A 19,822-nucleotide genomic window follows, 5' to 3' on the forward strand; every position below is an offset into this window, starting at 1 on the left:
ATTTTCTATTTCTTCTTGAGTTCATTTTTGTACTTGCATCTTTGAAAATATTTGTTAATTTCATGTAAGCTGTCAAATGTGTTGTCATAAAATTATTCATAGTATTTCTTTGTTACCTTTATAACATATATAGAATCCATAAGTATATCTTCCTCATATTGGTAATTTCTCTCTCTCTCTCTCTTTCCCTGAGTCTAGCTAGATTTTTATTAATGCTATTGATCTTACAAACAACAAGCTCTTGGGTTTATTTTTTAAGTTTATTTATTTATTTTGAGACAGAGAGAGAGTATAAGCAGGGGAGGGGCAGAGAGAGAAACTCCCAAGCAGGATCCACAGGGTCAGTGCAGAGCCTGATGCAGGGCTTGAACTCATGTAACTGTAAGGCCATGACCTGAGCTGAAATTAAGAGTCAGACATTTAATCGACTGAGACACCCAGGCACCCCCAAGGTCTTGATTTTATTTCTATTATTTTCCATGTTCTATTTCATTGATTTATGCTTACCTTTTATTTCATTTTTAAAATTTTAATTTAAATTGTTTGCATTTAATTCACTCTTTTTCTAGTTTCTGGAGGTGAAAACCAGGTCACTGATATTTAGATCTATCTTCTGACATAAATATGATAACATGTAAATCTTTAAATATACTTTTCAGCATTGCATTAGCCTTGTTCCACATATTTTAATATCTTATATTCTCATTACCATTAATTTCAAAATCTTTTAAATTTTCCTTATTATTTTCTTTTACACCCATGAATTATTTAGAAGAGTATCAATTAATGTCTATTTATTTGTCAATTTTCTGGATGCCTTTCTGTTATATTTCCAGTTTAACTCCACTATTATTAGAGAACATATTTTTCTATGATTTCAGACATTTTGAATTTAGTGAGACTTGTCCAGGATATGATCTGTCTCAGTAAAATTTCTTTGAGTACTGAAAAGAAATGTGTACTGTTTAGTATTCTAAACTAAATTCTGTTTAGTTTTCTAGAAAGATGAATTGGGTCAAGTTGGTTGATAGTATTGCTCACTAAATGCTTACTTAGTTTCAGCCTACTAATTATAAATTACTGAAAGAACATGTGGAAATCTTCAACTATAATAATGGATTTGTCTATTTCTTCTTTCAATTATATCAGGGTTTTTTACATGAATTTTGAAACTCTATTATTTCATGCATACATACTTAGGATATTCATGCTTTTTGAGAATTCACTTTTATCATTATTTTCTTTATTATTGGAAATATCCCTTGTTCTGAAGTCTACTTGTATGGTATTAATATAGTCATTCCAGTTTTCCTTTGATTAAGCATTTGTGTTTTAACTGATCTACATTTTTATATTTAAAGTGGTTTTCTTGTAGACAGCATATAATTGGGTCTTGTTTTTTAACCAATTTGATAAACTTAGCCTTTCAATTTAGGTTATAACACCATTTACATTTGATGTGATTATCAGTATGGTTGGATTTAAATCCATCACCTTGTTAGATGTTTGTTATTTATCTGTTCTTTGTCTTCCTTTTCTCCTTTCCCTGCCTTCTTTTGAGAATTCAGCAATTTTTACTATTATATTTTATCTCCATTCTTGGCTTATTGATTGATTGATTGCCTTGTGATTGCTTTAGGGTTTACAATATATATCTTTAACTCTTTACAATCTACTTCACATTCTATTTTACTACTGTACATATCAAAACCTTATATCCTCCCCCATCTTTTTTGACAGTGTTGTCATACATTATATTCTATCTATGCTTTGAAACCCCAAAACCACTTTTACTATTTTCCTTTAAACAATTATCCTTTAAAGAAACTTTAAAATGAAGAAAATTATTTCGTATTTATTCATATGTTTACCATTTGGGGAGTACTTTTTATTCTCTGTGTAGGTCCAAGTTCCCATTTGATGTTACTTTTATCTGAAGAATGTCCTTTCTGGTAGTACAGCTATCACAGTAACAAATTCTCACAACTTTTATTTTCTATGTTTGTTTATATTTGTTTCATATGTTTTTTATTTTATTTTTTTCCACTTGGAAAGATAGTTTTGCGCTATAGAATTCTAGGCTGACGTTTTTCCCTTCTACAATTTACTTTTTATTCATTTATTTTAAAATTTTTTTAATGTTTATTTATCTTTTAAGAGATGGAAAGACAGAGTGTGAGTAGGGAAGAGGCAGAGAGAGAAAGAGGGAGATACAAAATCTGAAGCAGGCTCTACTGACAGCACAGAGCCTGATGCGGGGCTCGAACCCACCAGCCGTGAGATCATGACCTGAGCCGAAGTCAGACGCTTAACTGACTGAGCCACTCAGGTGCCCCATCCTTTCTATAATTTAAAAGATATTGTTCTATAGTATTCTGTCACGCAATGTTTCTTCCCAGATGTCAGATTATTTCTTTCCATGTTTTTTCTTTTTTTTTTAATTTTTTTTAACATTTTATTTATTTTTGAGACAGAGAGAGACAGAGCATGAACAGGGGAGGGTCAGCGAGAGGGAGACACAGAATCTGAAACAGGCTCCAGGCTCTGAGCTGTCAGCACAGAGCCCGACGCGGGGCTTGAACTCACGGACCGTGAGATCATGACCTGAGCCAAAGTTGGCCGCTCAACTGACTGAGCCACCCAGGCGCCCCTCAATGTTTTTTCTTACAAGACATTGCTTTTTTCTCCTTTATATGTCGTGTGCCTTATTCAATGGTTACCTTTGAGATTTTCTCTTTATTACTGGTTTCTAATACTTTCATGGTTGTACAGCTTGCTTGGTTTGCTTGCTTTGTGTTTATCCATATTGGGCTTCATTGAGCTTCTTTGATCTGTGGCTTACAATTTTCATTTAATTCAGAAAATTTTTGGTAAATTTCTGTTTTTATCCTCTCCTTATGGAAAGACTGAAATTATACAACTATTAGACACTTTAATGTTGTCCCATAGATCACTGTGGTTTTTTTTAAATTACTGTTTTTAATTTCTGTGCTTCAGTTCCATATTTTTTATTATTATGTCTTTAATTCAGCAATAATTTCTTATTTGGTACCTAATTGGTTATTTAATCCACCATCAAATTTTATTTTCTGATTTTGTATTTGCAACCTTGAAGATTCCATTTATTTTTTATTTATATTTTCTACTTCTCATTATTTTAAAGTTTTCTCTTAATCACCAAGCATAACTCAGTTATTTCCAACAACTGTTTTAAAGTTCTTGTTTAGTAATTTCCTCATTTTTTTACATTCCTATATCTGTTTTTAGTGACTGATGGGGGTAGGGATATTATGAGTCACAGTTTTTCCTTCTTTATGTGTCTAGTAATTATTAAGTGGATGCTTATCATTGGTAATATATTGCTGAGTGTTGAAATTCAGTTTTATTTCCTTAAAGACTGTTGAATGTTATTTGGGGTAGCAGTCGACTTACTTTCATCCCAGCTTGTTTATAAGCTTTGTTAGGGAGGATCCAGAATACCCTTTATGTGAGGGCTGGTGTAGCCCTAATCCTCAAGCATGACCTTCTGGGGTCTTTACTAAGCATATGAATTGTTTAGTAAGTTCTTTCAACTTTGGCTGATAAAAATATAAACATCTTCCAGCCTTGTATAAGCTGACAAATGTTCCATTTACATCTCCCAGGTACTTTTTTTTGCCTTGCCTCATACAGTTTCTATGTTTACCCTTTAACAAAATATTCAAAGGAACCTTGAAGGAGATAAACATAGCCCTTTTTCTGCATAGCCTTGTTCTTTCCCAGTACCATTTCCTGTATATTCCAGCAGCTTCAGCTCCCTTTTCTGTAATCGCTATTTGTTCAACACAGAGAGACTGCTGTCCTGAGTGTAAGTTCATCTTACTTGGCCAGTCTGACAAGTGCTTCCAAATAGAAAAATCAAGCCATCATAGAGCTCACTTCATTGGTTTTCCTTTTGGCATGTATCATAGTTCTGTGAGCCTATTGGCCAATATCTGAAAACAGTAGTAATAGCTTTCTATATTTTGTCCTGTTTTCCTACTGGGGAGATAAGTTTGGTACTATTATTCTGACATGGCACAAGTAGAAGTCCCCCCTCAGTGAAGATGTAAAATGTTACACCCTGTGAACAAATAAACAAAATATGTGATATACACTATACTGTAATAATAGTCAGCAATGAAAGAGAATGAAATACTGACAGATGCTACACCAGGGAACAATGTTGAAAATATTATGCTAAGTAAAAGAAGTCAGACGCAAAATGACATATATTAAATAATGCCATTTATATAAAATGTCCAGAAAGAAATATATACAGAGACAAAACAGATTAGCGGTTGTGTAGGGTCCGGGGTGTAATTAATGGGGAGCATTTGCAAATGGACAATAGGTTTCTTTTTAGGATGATGAAAATATTCTAAGATTAAATTGTGATGATGATTGTACAACTCAAGAAACATACTAAAACTCATTGAAATTTACAATTTAAATAGATGAGTTTTATGGTATACAAATTATATCTCAATAAAGCACTTAAAAATATTGCATCCTATAGTTATATAGTTATATGCTTGAGAAAATTGAGGGAGAACTTATACCTGCATTTGGGGCAAAGCAGTATGGGATAGACAAGTAGTTGCCCAAAAAAAGCCTCTTGGGAAACAATAAAATATGATCTCAAAACTGTAGAGCAGAATTAGTACGGCCAACTTAGCTGGTAGGATGACAATGGCACTAGTATTGATTGGTAAAACATATTAACATTGCTGGGGATTACCATAAATTACATTATATTTGGCTGGACTTTTTTATGGTTTGAATTCCATTTTTAATTCCCAAGATGGAATTCCTACTTTTCATGACTGGAGCACAGACACATGAGCATTACAAAGATTTAAAAAATCTATGAGCGGGGAGGGGCCTACATGGCAGAGCAGCATGAAACTTTTCTGCTTCTCTCATCCCTGAAATGCAGCTAGATCAACACCGAACCATCTTGCACACCTAGAAAATTGATCTGAGGATTAACACAACAATCTGAATAACTTGAACCACAGACTTCAGCGGGTTCAGAGCACAGAGAGGTGGACTGGGGAAGAGAGAAGCCTCAGAGGGTAGGGAGCTGTTTTTGCATGTGGAGAGAGGATGGAGACAGGGGGAGAGTACAAGAAAAGCATTCCCCCTGAAAGCAGCTGGAGAGAAAGGGAAAGAGTGGAAATACCCATATGGGATTGAACAAGAAAAGGAGAAAGGAGAGGGTTTAAATACCATTAGTACTCTATAAACAGGGGAGGGCAGAGTCTGAAACTCCTCAGCTTCATACCTGACAAAGTTCTGGTGAGAAGGGCAGACCCCCAGGAGTAGAGAGCGAGTTCTGAGGGGTCCATGGGCCACACTGGGAGAGGTAGTTCCCTTGCTGAGAGGACATTTAGCAGACACTGTGTGGTCTCCCCATAGGCAAAGGTCACAGCAGACCCCAGAGAACCATGTTTGGTTGGAACAAGGACATTAAGGGTTAGTAAAGCCTGATGCCAGATGTGTTGTGATTTACCATATTCCCTGAAATGCTGCTGTTACACAATCACGCAAACATTTTCTGGGGCAGGCTGGCAGCTGATCACAGTCTCTGGGCATCCAGCAGCACAGTCACACAAATATTCCTGGAGGTGGGCCAGTGTCTGGCCATTGCTCAGCAAGACCCTTCCCCAGAGCATCAGAGTGGGTCAAAGCCGCAGGCCTTCAGAAGTGAGGGGTTTGAAAACACAGACCCATGTGAGATGAAATTCGGGAGGGAGGTGCCACCTGACAAGCTGATAGCTTGGTGGTGGACAGCATAGAAGTGGGGAGTGGACAGAAGTTGGAGACAAAGGAGGAGTCCTTGATTGCTGGTTGGCAAGAACACAGAGGACGGATGATAGAGACTGGGTAGCTAGGTGACACCATTTTCACCTCTCCCTCACATGTGTACAGATGCATACACAGGCCACAACGACCCACCCCAGTAAGCTAAGCAGCCCCATCTAGTGGAGAATGGAGCTTTTACACCAAGCCCTGTCCAAATGCACCAACCACACTCTAGAGGAACACCACAAATCTCTCCGCCTGCTTAGTTTATGGACTATAACATGCTTTATACTTTGACTTCTAGGGGAAACTGGATGTAATTTCAATCATATTTCATTCTGCTCACTGGTCCAGCTATTCAATTTTTTTCTTTTTCCTTTCTTATTTTTGAATACAGAAAAAGAAAAAAATTATTTTTATTTTCTGTTCCTATAAAAAAGGTCTTTTTGCCTTTCAATTTTTTCTACTATACTTTTTCATTTTCTTGTAAATTTTTATTCTATTTTACTTTCATCATCTCATTTTATTCTATTTTATTATATTCATTTTTTTAAATTTTCAAATGCTTTTGTACGTCCACCCTTTTTTTTTCTTTTCTTTCCCTTTCATCTCTATTCTACCAAGCTTCTGTCAATAACCAGACCAAAACACACCTAGGATCTAGCATCCTTTATTTGATTTTTTATGTTGTTTTTAATATTTTATTTTTATTTTTTATTAATTATTTTTCTTCCTCCAAAATGATTAAATTAAGGAATTCACCCCAAAAGAAAGAACAGGAAGAAATGACAGCCAAGGATTTAATCAACACAGAATCAAGAAAGATGTCTGAACCAGAATTTAGAATCATAATAAAAGTACTAGTTGGGGTTGAAAAAAGCATAGAATCCCTTTCTCTGGAGATAAAGAAGTAAAAGCTAGTCAGGATGAAATAAAAAATGCTATAACAGAGCTGCAATCTTGAATGGATGCCACAGCAACAAAGATAGATGAAGCAGAGCAGCAAATCAGTGATAGAGAGGACAAACTGATGGAGAATAATAAAGCAGGAAAAAAAGAGGGAAACTAAGGCAAAAGAGCACAATATAAGAATTAGAGAACTAAGTGACTCATTAAAAAGGAATAACATCTGAATCATAGGGGTCCCAGGAGAGGAAGAGAGAGAAAAAGAGATAGAAGGTTTATGTGAGCAAATCATAGTGGAAAAGTTCCATATCCTGGAGACAGACACAGACTTCAAAATCCAGGAAGCACAGACAACTCCCATTAGATTCAACAAAAACCGACCATCAACAAGGCATAGCCTAGTCAAATTCACAAAATACACAGACAAGGCAAGAATCATGAAAACAGCAAGGGGGAAAAAAGTTCTTAACCTACATGGGAAGATAGATCAGGTTCACAGCAGACTTATCCACAGAAACTTGGCAGGCCAGAAAAGAGTGACAGGATATATTCAATGTGCTGAATCAGAAAAATATGCCACCAAGAATTCTTTATCCAGCAAGGCTATCATTCAAAATAGAAGGAGAGATAAAGAGTTTCCCAGACAAACAAAAACTAAAGGAATTTGTGACCACTAAACCAGCCTGCAAGATATTTTAAGGAGGACTCTCTGAAAGGAGAAAAGACAAAACAAAACAAAAAAGACCAAAAGCAACAAAGACTAGAAAGGACCAGAGAACACCACCAGAAACTCCAACTCTGCAAGCAACACAATGACAATAAATTCATATCTTTCAGTACTACCTTAAATGTCAATGGACTAAACGCTCCAATCAAAAGACATAGGGTGACATAATGGATGAGAAAACAAAATCTATGTGCTGTTTACCAGACGCCCATTTGAGACATAAAGACACCTTCAGACTTAAAGTAAGGGGATAGAGAACCATCTATCATGCTAATGGTCGGCAAAAGAAAGCCAGAGTAGCCATATGTATATCAGACTATCTAGATTTTAATTTTTTTTAACGTTTATTTATTATTTTTGGGACACAGAGAGACAGAGCACGAACGGGCGAGGGGCAGAGAGAGAGGGAGACACAGAATCGGAAACAGGCTCCAGGCTCTGAGCCATCAGCCCAGAGCCCGACGCGGGGCTCGAACTCACGGACCGCGAGATCGTGACCTGGCTGAAGTCGGACGCTTAACCGACTGTGCCACCCAGGCGCCCCAGACTATCTAGATTTTAAAATAAGGACTCTAACAAGAGATGAAGAAGGACATTATATCATAATTAAGGGGTCTATTCTCCAAGAATACCTAACAAGTGTAAACATGAAAGCATACAAATATATAAATCAATTAATTACAAACATAAAGAATCTCATTGACAATAGTACTATAATAGTAGGGGACTTCGATACCCCACTTACAACAATGGACAGATCATCTAAGCAGAAAATCAACAAGAAAATAATAGCTTTGAATGACACACTGGACCAGATGGACTTAACATACATATTCAGAACATTTCATCCTAAAGCAACAGAATACACATTCTTCTTGAGTGCACATGGAACATTCTCCAGAATAGATCACATACTGGGTCACAAATCATCCCTCAACAAGTACCAAAAAAACGTGATCATACCTGCATATTTTCAGACCACAATGCTATGAAACTCGAAATCAACCACAAGAAAAACTTTGGAAAGACAACAAATACTTGGGAGGCTAAGAACATCCTACTAAAGAATGAATGGGCTAACCAAGAAGTTAAAGAGGAAATTAAAAAGTTCATGGAAGCCAATGAAAATGAGAACACCACAGCCCAAAACCTCTGGAATGCAGCAAAGGTGGTCATAAGAGGGAAGTATATAACAATCCAGTATATAACTTCCTTCCTAAAGAAGGAAGAAAGGTCTCAAATACACAACCTCACCTAACACCTTACCTTAGAGAGCTGGAAAAAAAATAGCAAATAAAACCCAAAGCCAGCAAAAGATGGCAAATAATAAAGATCAGAGCAGAAAGCAATGCTATCAAAATAAAACAAACAAACAAAAAAAAACAAAACAATAAAACAATAAAACAGATCACTGAAACCAGGAGCTGGTTCTTTGAAAGAATTAGTAAAATTGATAAACCCCTAGTCAGTTTGATCAAAAAGAAAAAGGACCAAAATAAATAAAATTAAGAATGAAAGAGGAGAGATCACAACCAACACTGAAGAAGTACAAACAATAATAAGAGAATATTATGAACAAATATATGTCAATAAATTGGGCCATCTGGAAGAAATGTACAAATTCCTAGAAACATATATATTATCAAAACTGAGACAAGAAGAAATAGAAAATTTGAACAGACCCATAACTAGTAAAGAAATCGAAATAGTAGTCAAAACTCTCCTAAAAAATAAGGATCCAGGAGCAGATGGCTTTCCAGGGGAATTCTACCAAACATTTTAAGAACAGTGAGCACCTATTCTTTTGAAGCTCTTCCAAAATATATAAATGGAAGTAAAACTTCCAAACTCATTCTATGAAGCCAGCATTAACTTGATTCCAAAATCAAAGACCCCACTAAAAGGAAAAAGTACAAACCAATTTCCCTGATGAACATGGATGCAAAAATCCTCAACAACATACTAGCCAACCAGATCCAGCAATCCATTAAAAGAATTATTCACCATGACCAAGTGGGATTTATACCTGGGATGCAAGGCTGGTTCAATATCCACAAAACAATCAGTGTGACACATCACATCAATGAAAGAAAGAACAAGAACCACATGATCCTCTCAACAGATGCAGAGAAAGCATTTGACAAAATACAGCATCCTTTCTTGATAAACGCCCTCAAGAAAGTAGGGATAAAAGGATCAGACCTCAAGATCATAAAAGCCATAGATGCAAAACCCACCACAAATATCATCCTCAATGGGGAAAAAGCTGAGAGATTTCCCACTAAGGCCAGGAACACGACAGGGATATCCACTCTCACCACTGTTATTCAACATATATTAGAAATTCTAGCCTCAGCAATCAGGCAACACAAAGCAATAAAAGACATCCAAAGCTGCAAGGAGAAAGTCAAACTTTAACTCTTCACAGATGACATAATATTCCATGTGAAAAACACAAGACTCCACCAAAAAAACTCCTAGAACTATCCACTAATTCAGCCAAGTCCCAGGATATAAAATCAATGCACAGAAACTGATTGAATTCCTATACACCATTAATGAAGCAACAGAAAGAGAAATCAAGGAATCGATCCCATTTACAGTTGCACCAAGACCATTAAGTATCTAGGAATAAACCTAACCAAAGAGGTGAAGAATCTATACACTGAAAACTACAGAAAGCTTATGAAAGAAATTGAAGAAGGCACAAAAAAGTGGAAAAATATTCTATGCTTGTTGGAAGAACAAATGTTATTAAAATGTCAATACTACCCAAAGCAGTCTACACATTAAATTCAATCCTCATCAAAAAAAAAAAAAAAACACCAGCATTCTTCACAGAACAAACAATTCTAAAATTTGTATGGAACCAGAAAAGACTGCAAATAGCCAAAGCAATCCTGAAAAAGAAAACCAAAGCTGGAGGCATCAAAATCTCAGACTTCAAGATATATTACAAAGCTGTAATCGTCAAGACAGTATGGTACTGGCACAAGGACAGACACACATAGATCAATGGAACAGAATAGAGAACCCAGAAATGGACCCACAAATGTATGGCCAACTAATCTTTGACAAAGCAAGAAAGAATATCCAGTGGAAAAAGGCAGTCTCTTCAGCAAATGGTGTCGGTAAAACTGGACAGCAACATGCAGAAGAGTGAACCTGTACCACATTCTTACACCTTACACAAAAATAATCTCAAATGGATGAAAGACCTAAAGGTAAGACATGAAACCATCCAAATCCTAGAGGACATAGCAGACAACAACCTCTTTGATCTTGACCACAGCAACTTCTTATTCAACATGTCTTTGGAGGCAAGGTAAGTAAACAAAAGCAAAAACAAAGTATTAGGACCTCATCAAGATAAAAAGTCTGCACAGTGAAGGAAACAATCAGCAAAACTAAAAGGTTACCAATGGAATGGGAGAAGATATTTGCAAAAGACATATCAGATAAAGGTTTAGTATCCAAAATCTATAAAGAACTTATCAAACTCAACACCCAAAAAACAAATAATCCAGAGAACAAATGGGCAAAAGACATGAATGGACACTTTTCCAAAGAAGACATCCAGATGGCTAACAGACATATGAAAAAAAGCTCAACATTACTCATCATCAGGGAAATACAAATCAAAACCACAGTGGGATACCACCTCACAACTGTCAGAATGGCTAAAATTAACAACTCAGGCAACAATAGATGTTGGTGAGGATGCATAGACAGAGGATCTCTTTTCACTGCTGGTAGAAATGCAAACTGGTGCAGCACTCTGGAAAACAGTATGGAGGTTCCTCAAAAAAATTAAAAATAGAAGTACCCTAGGACTCAGCAATTATACTACTATGCATTTTTCTAAGGGATACAGGTGTGCTGTTTCAAAGAAGCATGTGCACCCCAATGTTTATAGCAGTGCTATTGACAATAACCAAAGTATGGAAAGAGCCCAATGTCCATCGATGGATGAATGGAAAAAGGAGATGTGGTAGATATACACAATGGAGTATTACTCGGCAATAATAAAAAATGAAATATTGCCATTTGCAACAATGTGGATGGAACTAGAGGGTACTATGCTGAGTGAAATTAGTCAGAGAAAGACAAATATTGTGTGACTTCACTCATATGCGGAATTTAAGATACAAAGTAGATGAACATAAGGGAAAGGAAGCAAAAATAATATGAAAACAGGGAGGGGGACAAAACATAAAAGTAGGTGAGGGGATGGGCTATATGTGTAAGGGGCATTAAGGAAGACATTGGTTGGGATGAGCACCGGGTGTTATATGTAGGAGATGAATCACTAGAATCTACTCCTGAAATCATTCTTGCACTATATGCTAATTAATTTGGATACAAATTTTTTAAAAACCTGCTGAACACAACAGTAAAAGCAAAATAAAATTCTATATAAATGTGAAAAAAAAACATAGTAAATATATATGAAAAATCAGGAGCTAACTATAGCAAAGTTATAGTTCTCATAGCTATAATAAGAGATGGCTGCTTCATTTAAAAAAAGACACTTAGAAACTACTCATAATTTAGGTCATTTTGAAGACTTCTTTAAAGATTCTAATTTTATTAAATCAATATCAAGTCTCTACTAACAAAAATCTTTTCTTGGTATACATTTCTGAAATTGCTACCAACCCTTGTTTCATATAATATGGAGAAATTCTCAGCACTCATAAATAGCTTGGGGCTTTTTGAGAGGCAGGTGAATATGTGTATTGTTCAGTATTGCAAAACTGCGTTATTAGTGGTACTATAGTGTACCAGGAAATTCCATACCATCAAAATTCACATCTTTGTACATCCTATGCAATAATGTTCAAAGATTAATGGTTTTTACTTAAGTGGTAGAAATTGTGTGTTGGATAGTTCTGTGGATAAGAAGAATAAAAATGACTTGCTATAGAAAACCTATAAATTAAAATCTATTTGGTCAAAAAGTTAAACAGTTAGATGGAGTTTTATGTTCAACCATATTGATGTTTTGAAATTCAATTAAGATTTAGTTTGAATAAGGATAATTATTTCATGGTTCATAACGAAAACATACTAGAATTAAAAACAAATAGCTGATTCTGTTGACAGACTCATGGTATTAGATCATCCTTTAAGAGACAAAATTATGGCTGAATATGTTGAAAATATGTTTTGTTCGCTATTTCAGTTTTTCACCCTGTGTAACATATTGCTTTTCCTGCTGTTGTTTGCAACCTTTTTACAGTTGGCAAAAATACATACATTAAATCTATTTTGATTATTATGGGCATCCCACTGTGCAGCTCCCATTACAATGGTGTCTGTTAAGTAGTGTTTTATTGCCCAACCTACCATGCTTTTGTAATGTATGTTATAAGTGCCACCTCTTTCCAGCACTTTGAGGATCTATAATTACCAGAGGAGGCAAGTGTATGATGTTTGCAAATTTACACAGAAGCTTAAACAGCAATACTGGCTGCTAGATGGCAATAACAGAATTTGTGCCTGGGGATCTTGCTAAAAACTGGTAATTTCAGTTCAATATTTCTTAATTTCCAGGGAACCATTTGAATATAGACCTCTGGGCAACCACCACCACACTCATTGGAAAGAGACATGATTGCAACACTGACAAATTCAACAAAATCCTCTCACTGCATTCTTTCTTATAATATTGCTCTACATGAAGCACGGTAGTGGGTAATGGAATACAGGACTCTGTTTCTTTTTGCTTTGACAATGTGTCGGGTTTTTTTGTAACTTAAGACAATACCCCTCTCCAAACCAATTATACAGCATAAGTTTGAATTAAAAAAAGTTAAAGTAATAGGGACAGGCATTGTTTTCCTCTTTATATAACCTACTATCCACTTGTATCTTTCTCATTATTCCAATTTGCTTTGTTTACGCACCATGAAAAAGTTATTCAATTATATTTCAGTTAACTAATATAAAAATATCAAGGTCCTAGAAACAGAAGCAAGGTGACTAAGGATATGGTTAGGCAAGAAGGATATTTTGGTCACAGTGAACCAAATGTAGCATAAGAAGCACAATATGGAAGGGCTCTTGGGGGGCTCAGTTGGTTAAGCACCCAACTCTTAGTTTTGGCTCAGGTCATGATCTCACGGTTCATGGGTTCCAGCCCAGCCTCAAGCACCACCCCGTTGGCTCCCCCTTTGAGCCCCTACCACATCGAGCCCCACATCAAGCCCCTGAGTGGAGCTCGGTATCAGAAGTCTCAAGTCCATATTGACAGTGTGAAGCCCGCTTGGGATTCTCTCTCTGTCCTTCTTTCTGCCCCTCCCCCATGCACTGTCTCTCTCAAAATAAATAAAACTTAAAAAAAATAATTAAAAAATTATTTTTAAAAAATAAAAAAAGCCCAATATGGAAAGATCAGTACATAGGGTTCTAGATCACAGCAGCCAATATATGGGGTTCTAGGTCATAGTAGCAAAACTTGTAGTGAACCATCCTGATACAGAAGTCAAATTTGCCCAGTGCTAATTTCAAGTCCATATGCATATCAGCAGAATAGAAATGAACTAGCTGAGAGTTTACAAAACTAATGGAGAAACTATACTTATGACCAAAGAACCTTTTGAATAAGGCAATATTTAATCAAATGCCAAATAATGAACTACAAAAGGAGCAGGAGCGGTCACTATGAGATAAAACAATTTATTAAAGTTGTGGGTTAAAGCATTTGAGGGAAAAAAATCACATAAATGGATAAACTTGAAGTGGAAAGGGGGAGAATTGATAAGGATATCCCAGGAAGTAGAGAATGAAAGCATAAAGAGAGTCTAATATTGCTGAATAATATGGTAGATGTTTGCTGGTCTATTGACTAGATACAGACAATAATAAAACCACATTTTATACAGTACTTTACAATTCACAGGATGCTATCTCATTCTTGATTCACCTAACGACTTCTTGACATGAGGTCAGTGGGTATTTCTAATTTTCAGAAGAAACTAAAAGTTCAGACTAGTTAAAAAGTATAGTGGTGAGTGCCCAGCAGAGACGATATTACAACTTCAGTTCCCTAAATCCTAATCCAATGCTTTTTACTCAATACATCAAATTAAAACTTTTGTTTTAAAGGGAAGGTGTCTGGAATTACATTTTAGATCCATGTTCGAAGAGAAGTATCCAAATTTAACCATGGCAATTCTGGCCTTTGGACATATTTTCATCAACTGCCACTTCACCATGCTGAGGCTTTGCAGGCCGAAAGGCAAAAGAAGTGAGAAGGGGGTCCAGGAGCAGGCAGAAACTGGAAGAGCAATGCCCTTCCCGGTCTTCGGAGCCTCGGGCTAAAATCTATCTGACCAGTTTGCCTTGGATTGTCCACATCCCATCTATAAAAAATGACTTTTTCATCTGACTAAAAAAGACCTCCTTCCTTTTGAGATGTTCCATGCAGTTTCAAATGTTCTATTGAAAGAATAAGAACTCTTGTTATTTTTTAATAGTGTCACCTATGTTAGAAGCCTAGAAGTTAACCATAGAATGCATTTCCTATTTTCACTCTTTGTTCAGACATCAAGTTGATGACCAGATTTGATGGTTATCAGTGATGTGCATCAGCTCATAAGTAACCCATTGGTGTGTGTACGTGGGGAATTCTAACATACGAACCTTTCAACGTGGATCTGTGTTACAAACGTGTCATCATCTCACCATCCACAATTTCAGAGGCTCAGATGGCTATAATTGCAGAGAAGAAAATGAGTAATCTCTAGCCTATTTTAGAAACAGGAGACCAGATGATTCCCTTTCCATAAAGGACTAAGATTTCAGCCAGTACTGACTCTGAGTCTGATAAGAATGTAGTAGTTTCTGTGGATGAAATCTGAACTGAGGCAAGCAATGTTACCTTCATTTCTGAAAATTATCTACATCCAGTGCAGCAATCACCTAGTAGGTCCATACTCCCAATAAGAGGATTGCAAATGGAAGAGTTTCTTCTTTCTTCAGTTACCCCTCCTAATTCTATCTTAAAGTGCATCTTGAATCTGAATGAGCCCCAGACAAACCTCACATACAACAGAACAGGAGAATTCAAACCAATGCATTTATTATGCTCAGATATCACAGCTGACTCCCGGTGCTGCCAAATCCAGCCTGGTTTGCTCGAACTGTGTGTGGTTTTCATAAGCATTGATTGCAGCCAAAATGCCGTTTTGCGAGTTGAATTTTTATCCAATTGCCAAGTGACCAACGTTAACTTTGCACCCATATGAGGGTTTATTAGACTTATTTTATGACTTTCTGCTTACTAGCTTCTTTGGTTCTGCAAAAATTTCACACAAACAGGAAAATTTCCTTTCAAATTACTGTCAGTGAAGACAACGTTTTGTTTGTTTTCATGAATCCTGAGCAGTTAGAACACAATTGCATACCAAAACCCAAATAATACAAATCAATCCCTCCAGATATTTGGGAATATGAAAACGTAATTTTTATCTATAAAGAGAATTGTGTTTTGCATCTTTAGCCATAAAACCACTGAAATAATTACTAGCAGTGGAGGCCTGAAAAAAATAATGAGTTTTTCACACACTGTATTGTAGAATAGATAAAAATAGAGTCCGAGGCCCAGAGGAATTTAGGAGCATAAAGTTCTGCATGTAGATGCATGTGGAAACATTGCAGGACTTAAGCACAGTAACAGAATTCACCTCTAATTGAAGATGCTCCCTAAGGAGATTGTTACTGTGAGATCTCTCAAGAGGGTTTCTAAAAACAATTTGAGACTTGGGCATCTGGCTAGCATTCTACAGTAACAGCTTTTCACTGAAATCCAGTCTTACTGCTATCTATTCATATTTTTTAGAAGGGAAATGGAAAGCTTAAGAAAGAAAACAGGAAAAAAATAGAATTAATGGTGTGAATGAGGCTCTCTCCTTTAAGATTTGAATCTGTTTTGAGTAGAAATGTTATCCCTGTGATTGGCCCTCTCCTTGTTGTCAGCCTCTGCTAGGAGAGTGGAAGGAGACAAGGAAGAAAATCTGAAGTAGCCTCATCTTTTGGGTTTTTGCTCTAGAAGAAAGTGTTCCCCATGGGAGGGATGGTAAATCTCACCCCTGTGGTCGGTCCTCTCCTTGTTGTCAGTCTCTGCTAAGAGAGTGAAAAGAGGAGAGGAGGGGAATCTGAAGCAGACTCATCTTATGGGTCCTTGCTCTAGAAGAAAGTGTTCCCCATGGGAGGGATGGTGGCAGATGTCCATGCTGTCAGGCTTGGTGAAATATAGGAGGAAAGACCAGTATGCAATCTCCAAAGCCAATTTAGAAAACAGAAGGAAATAATTAAATTGACTTAAAAACAAAACCTCAGGACTTGTATATATTGCTGGGTATTTGGCAAGGTTGCCTGTATCACAAAGGCAGTGGCAGAAGGAAACAAACACTTTAGTCTGTCACTAACCAATAAATTTACATCTCATGGATATCTTCCCAATTCTGTTAGAATTTTCATGTTTGTTTTTTACTGATGTAATAGCAGTGTTGTCCATGATACTCTGGAGCTCTTGATATTTGTGTTTCCATGTAGAAACTATCAGCACACAAAGTAGTCAGTCCAGACCCAACTACTTTCAAAATCCCAAACAGTACACTGAAAAACATTGTAAGTTTTCAGACCCTCTAAATTTAATTTATTATTATACTAGGGTATACTGGTGGTTCCAAATGCATTACTGCTATCAAAACTGAGCACTGAAATTTAAAAACACACACTTTCAGTACATCCATATTTAATGTTATTGATCACTAATTTTAGTGATACTTAACATCAAAAATACTTTAAAATTTAACTTTAAAATATCACAATAACAACTTGATGAGTTATAAAGATTCGTTTTCACAGGGGTATTTTATTCAAACTAATCCTAGGATCTAAATTCCAAAAAAATATTTGTGTTTTTTCCAGAAAAGTTTTTTTTTAGAAAACCTAAATGATCCTAGTATAGTATTTAATAATACCTCTAAGTGAATTGTATTTAATACCTTAAGTTTATCTAATAAATTAAAATATATAACAAAATTATTATCAGAATGTTGTCTTAGGGAGCATGGGCACATTCGTAATAACTTTAACATGTTGAACAAAAAAAGACCAAACAATGTTGAGGATGTAGTGTATCTTGGTAAACACACTGATTGCTGTGTAAGAAGATTATTCATTTCACCTTTATATATAGTTAACAAAACTACACATCAATAGCTTCTAGAAAAAGAGTCCCAGTGCATTCATTTGTTTATTAATACATATTGGATGCCAAGCATATCCCAAACTCTGTGCTAGTGAGTAAGAATAAAAAATGAACAAGAAGCATGCCCTAACATTCTACTAGGCAGCCAGCCATGTAAGTAAACAATAATAATATAATGTGATGAGTACCATGATCCTGTTATACAGCAAACTCAAGTTCATTCCTGCCTTGCATTATACCGGGACTGTGCTTCTGCCTGGAATACCTTTACCAAGCTTACTACATGGTCTGATCCCACACATCATTCAGCGTACTCTGATTCTTCCTTCACAGAGATATGTTTTACTTCCTACATAGCACTCACCACCTCCTGGAGCTGTATCTTTGATTTGTTTTTTCTATCTTTCCCATTCAACACATGCTCCATGTAGGCAGGAGTTTTGTCTTGTTCATGTCTATACTCCTAATTCCCAGAGAACAGTCTGGCATACAGTAGGGGCTTAATAAATAGTTGTTGAGTGAGTCAAAAAAATGTAGAAACTATAATAATGACCAAAAAGGAGTTTTGCTTTCTTTAACACCATCATTTCTGTCACACCCATATCATTATGAACAGGTCATAACAGCAAGGCAGACTTAAGAGTGAAAGAGAATAAAAAAACATCGAGGGTCTATTGAACAGATCAATTAGTAAGGAAAGGCAGTGCTTTCTTTCTTGCTTAGTTAATTAAGCCCAGGGTCTCCCATGGTCACTTACCCAGTAACTCAAGAGCTCAGTTTCCACAGCATGTTTTGCTACCAGGAACAGCTTCACTGGACTTTCTTGTGATGAGGATAGTCCTCAAAGCTGGCCTCCCTAGTTTCTAAAGAAACTGTGGTGCTTATTAATGTAGATTATGAGGAGAATAATTTAACATATAACCAATGATGCATTTGTTTTTTTTTTTCTTTTCAATACAGAACTTTCTGAAGGATGACATGTATATCTTTCCATTAGGAGTCTCCAGCCCTCCTCATCTTCAGCCCTAAAAGCCAAATTCCATTCCTATCAGGAGTGTTTCTTGGTTTGATCATCCTGATTAAGCAGAGCCTAGATTGCACAGGGATAGCAGCCTGTCTTCTTGAATCATACCACTGGGATATGATCTAGGGTAAGTCACTTTTCCTCTCTGAGCCTCAGTATAATCAGGGGCAAAATTAAAACAATAATATCACCCTGTAGTGTTATAGCAAGGATTAAATGTGAGATCTATGAAATATACTTAGCAAAGAGGTAGGCCCTTGTAAATAATAAATTAATGGTAATTCTTATAGGCAGTACTATCTCCTTTTCATTATAATCTCCTTTTTCATTATAATGCAAAATTCTACTAAATTTCTACCATTAGCTATTTATATTGTGTACTTTGGAAAAGAATACTGCAAAAGATGGTTACTATTCCAGCACTTGTGAGCTCAGTTCAGGATCCAGCCGGGTGTGGGGGTGGAGGCTCAATGGGGAGACTAATGAGAATAGTCACATTTCTCCCATAATTTTTTTTTGCATTTCCTGAAAAAACAAAAACATGTCCCAATGTATTTCATTTCCATAGAATTTTTGTGAGGTAGATAGGCCAATGTGAATGCTCTTATTTTTGTGATAGGTGTGTTTAACACACTAAACTGCCCTGTAATGTTCATGGCAAAGTTGTCTTAGAAGAGAAACATGCCATCATGGCATCGTGATTAAGAGCAGCTGGAACTTTACAGTCAGGCATACATGGGTTCAAACTCTACAACCTGCATTACCTAACTTTTCTGTTTCCTCATAAAGCAGTTGTGGGTAGCAAATCACAAAGTACAGATAAAGTGATTAACAGGACACCTGGCACATAGATAGTGTTCAATATATCTTAGTCTGTATCATCATTACCAAGCAGCATCTTAAATTCTCTCCAGTCATGATGCTAAGACAACCATGACGTAGAAAATTTACCAGACTTTTTCTGCAGCCATAGAATTATAGTCTCATTCACAGGGAAGTTAAAATTGAGATCATGTACACACACACACACACACACACACACACACACACACACACACACTACTGCTTCTCGAGAAATGGAATTTAGGTATTCTAGATGCCACTATGTATATGATTT

General features: G+C 36.2%; 1 long non-coding RNA gene across 1 annotated transcript in view; it reads left to right on the plus strand.

Moving 5' to 3' along the window:
- The window catches only part of LOC147581153 (uncharacterized), a 211,261-nt gene extending 208,606 nt beyond the window's left edge, over nucleotides 1–2,655 (plus strand). Inside the window, exon 2 of the long non-coding RNA XR_015250854.1 lies at nucleotides 2,477–2,655. This is a non-coding gene — a long non-coding RNA (uncharacterized LOC147581153). The remainder of the gene's footprint in view (nucleotides 1–2,476) is intronic.
- Nucleotides 2,656–19,822: the final 17,167 nt, after the last annotated feature.

Source organism: Puma concolor, chromosome B2 (assembly GCF_028749965.1).
Source record: "Puma concolor isolate L17-30 chromosome B2, mPumCon1.1.hap2, whole genome shotgun sequence".
Taxonomy (NCBI): domain Eukaryota; kingdom Metazoa; phylum Chordata; class Mammalia; order Carnivora; family Felidae; genus Puma; species Puma concolor.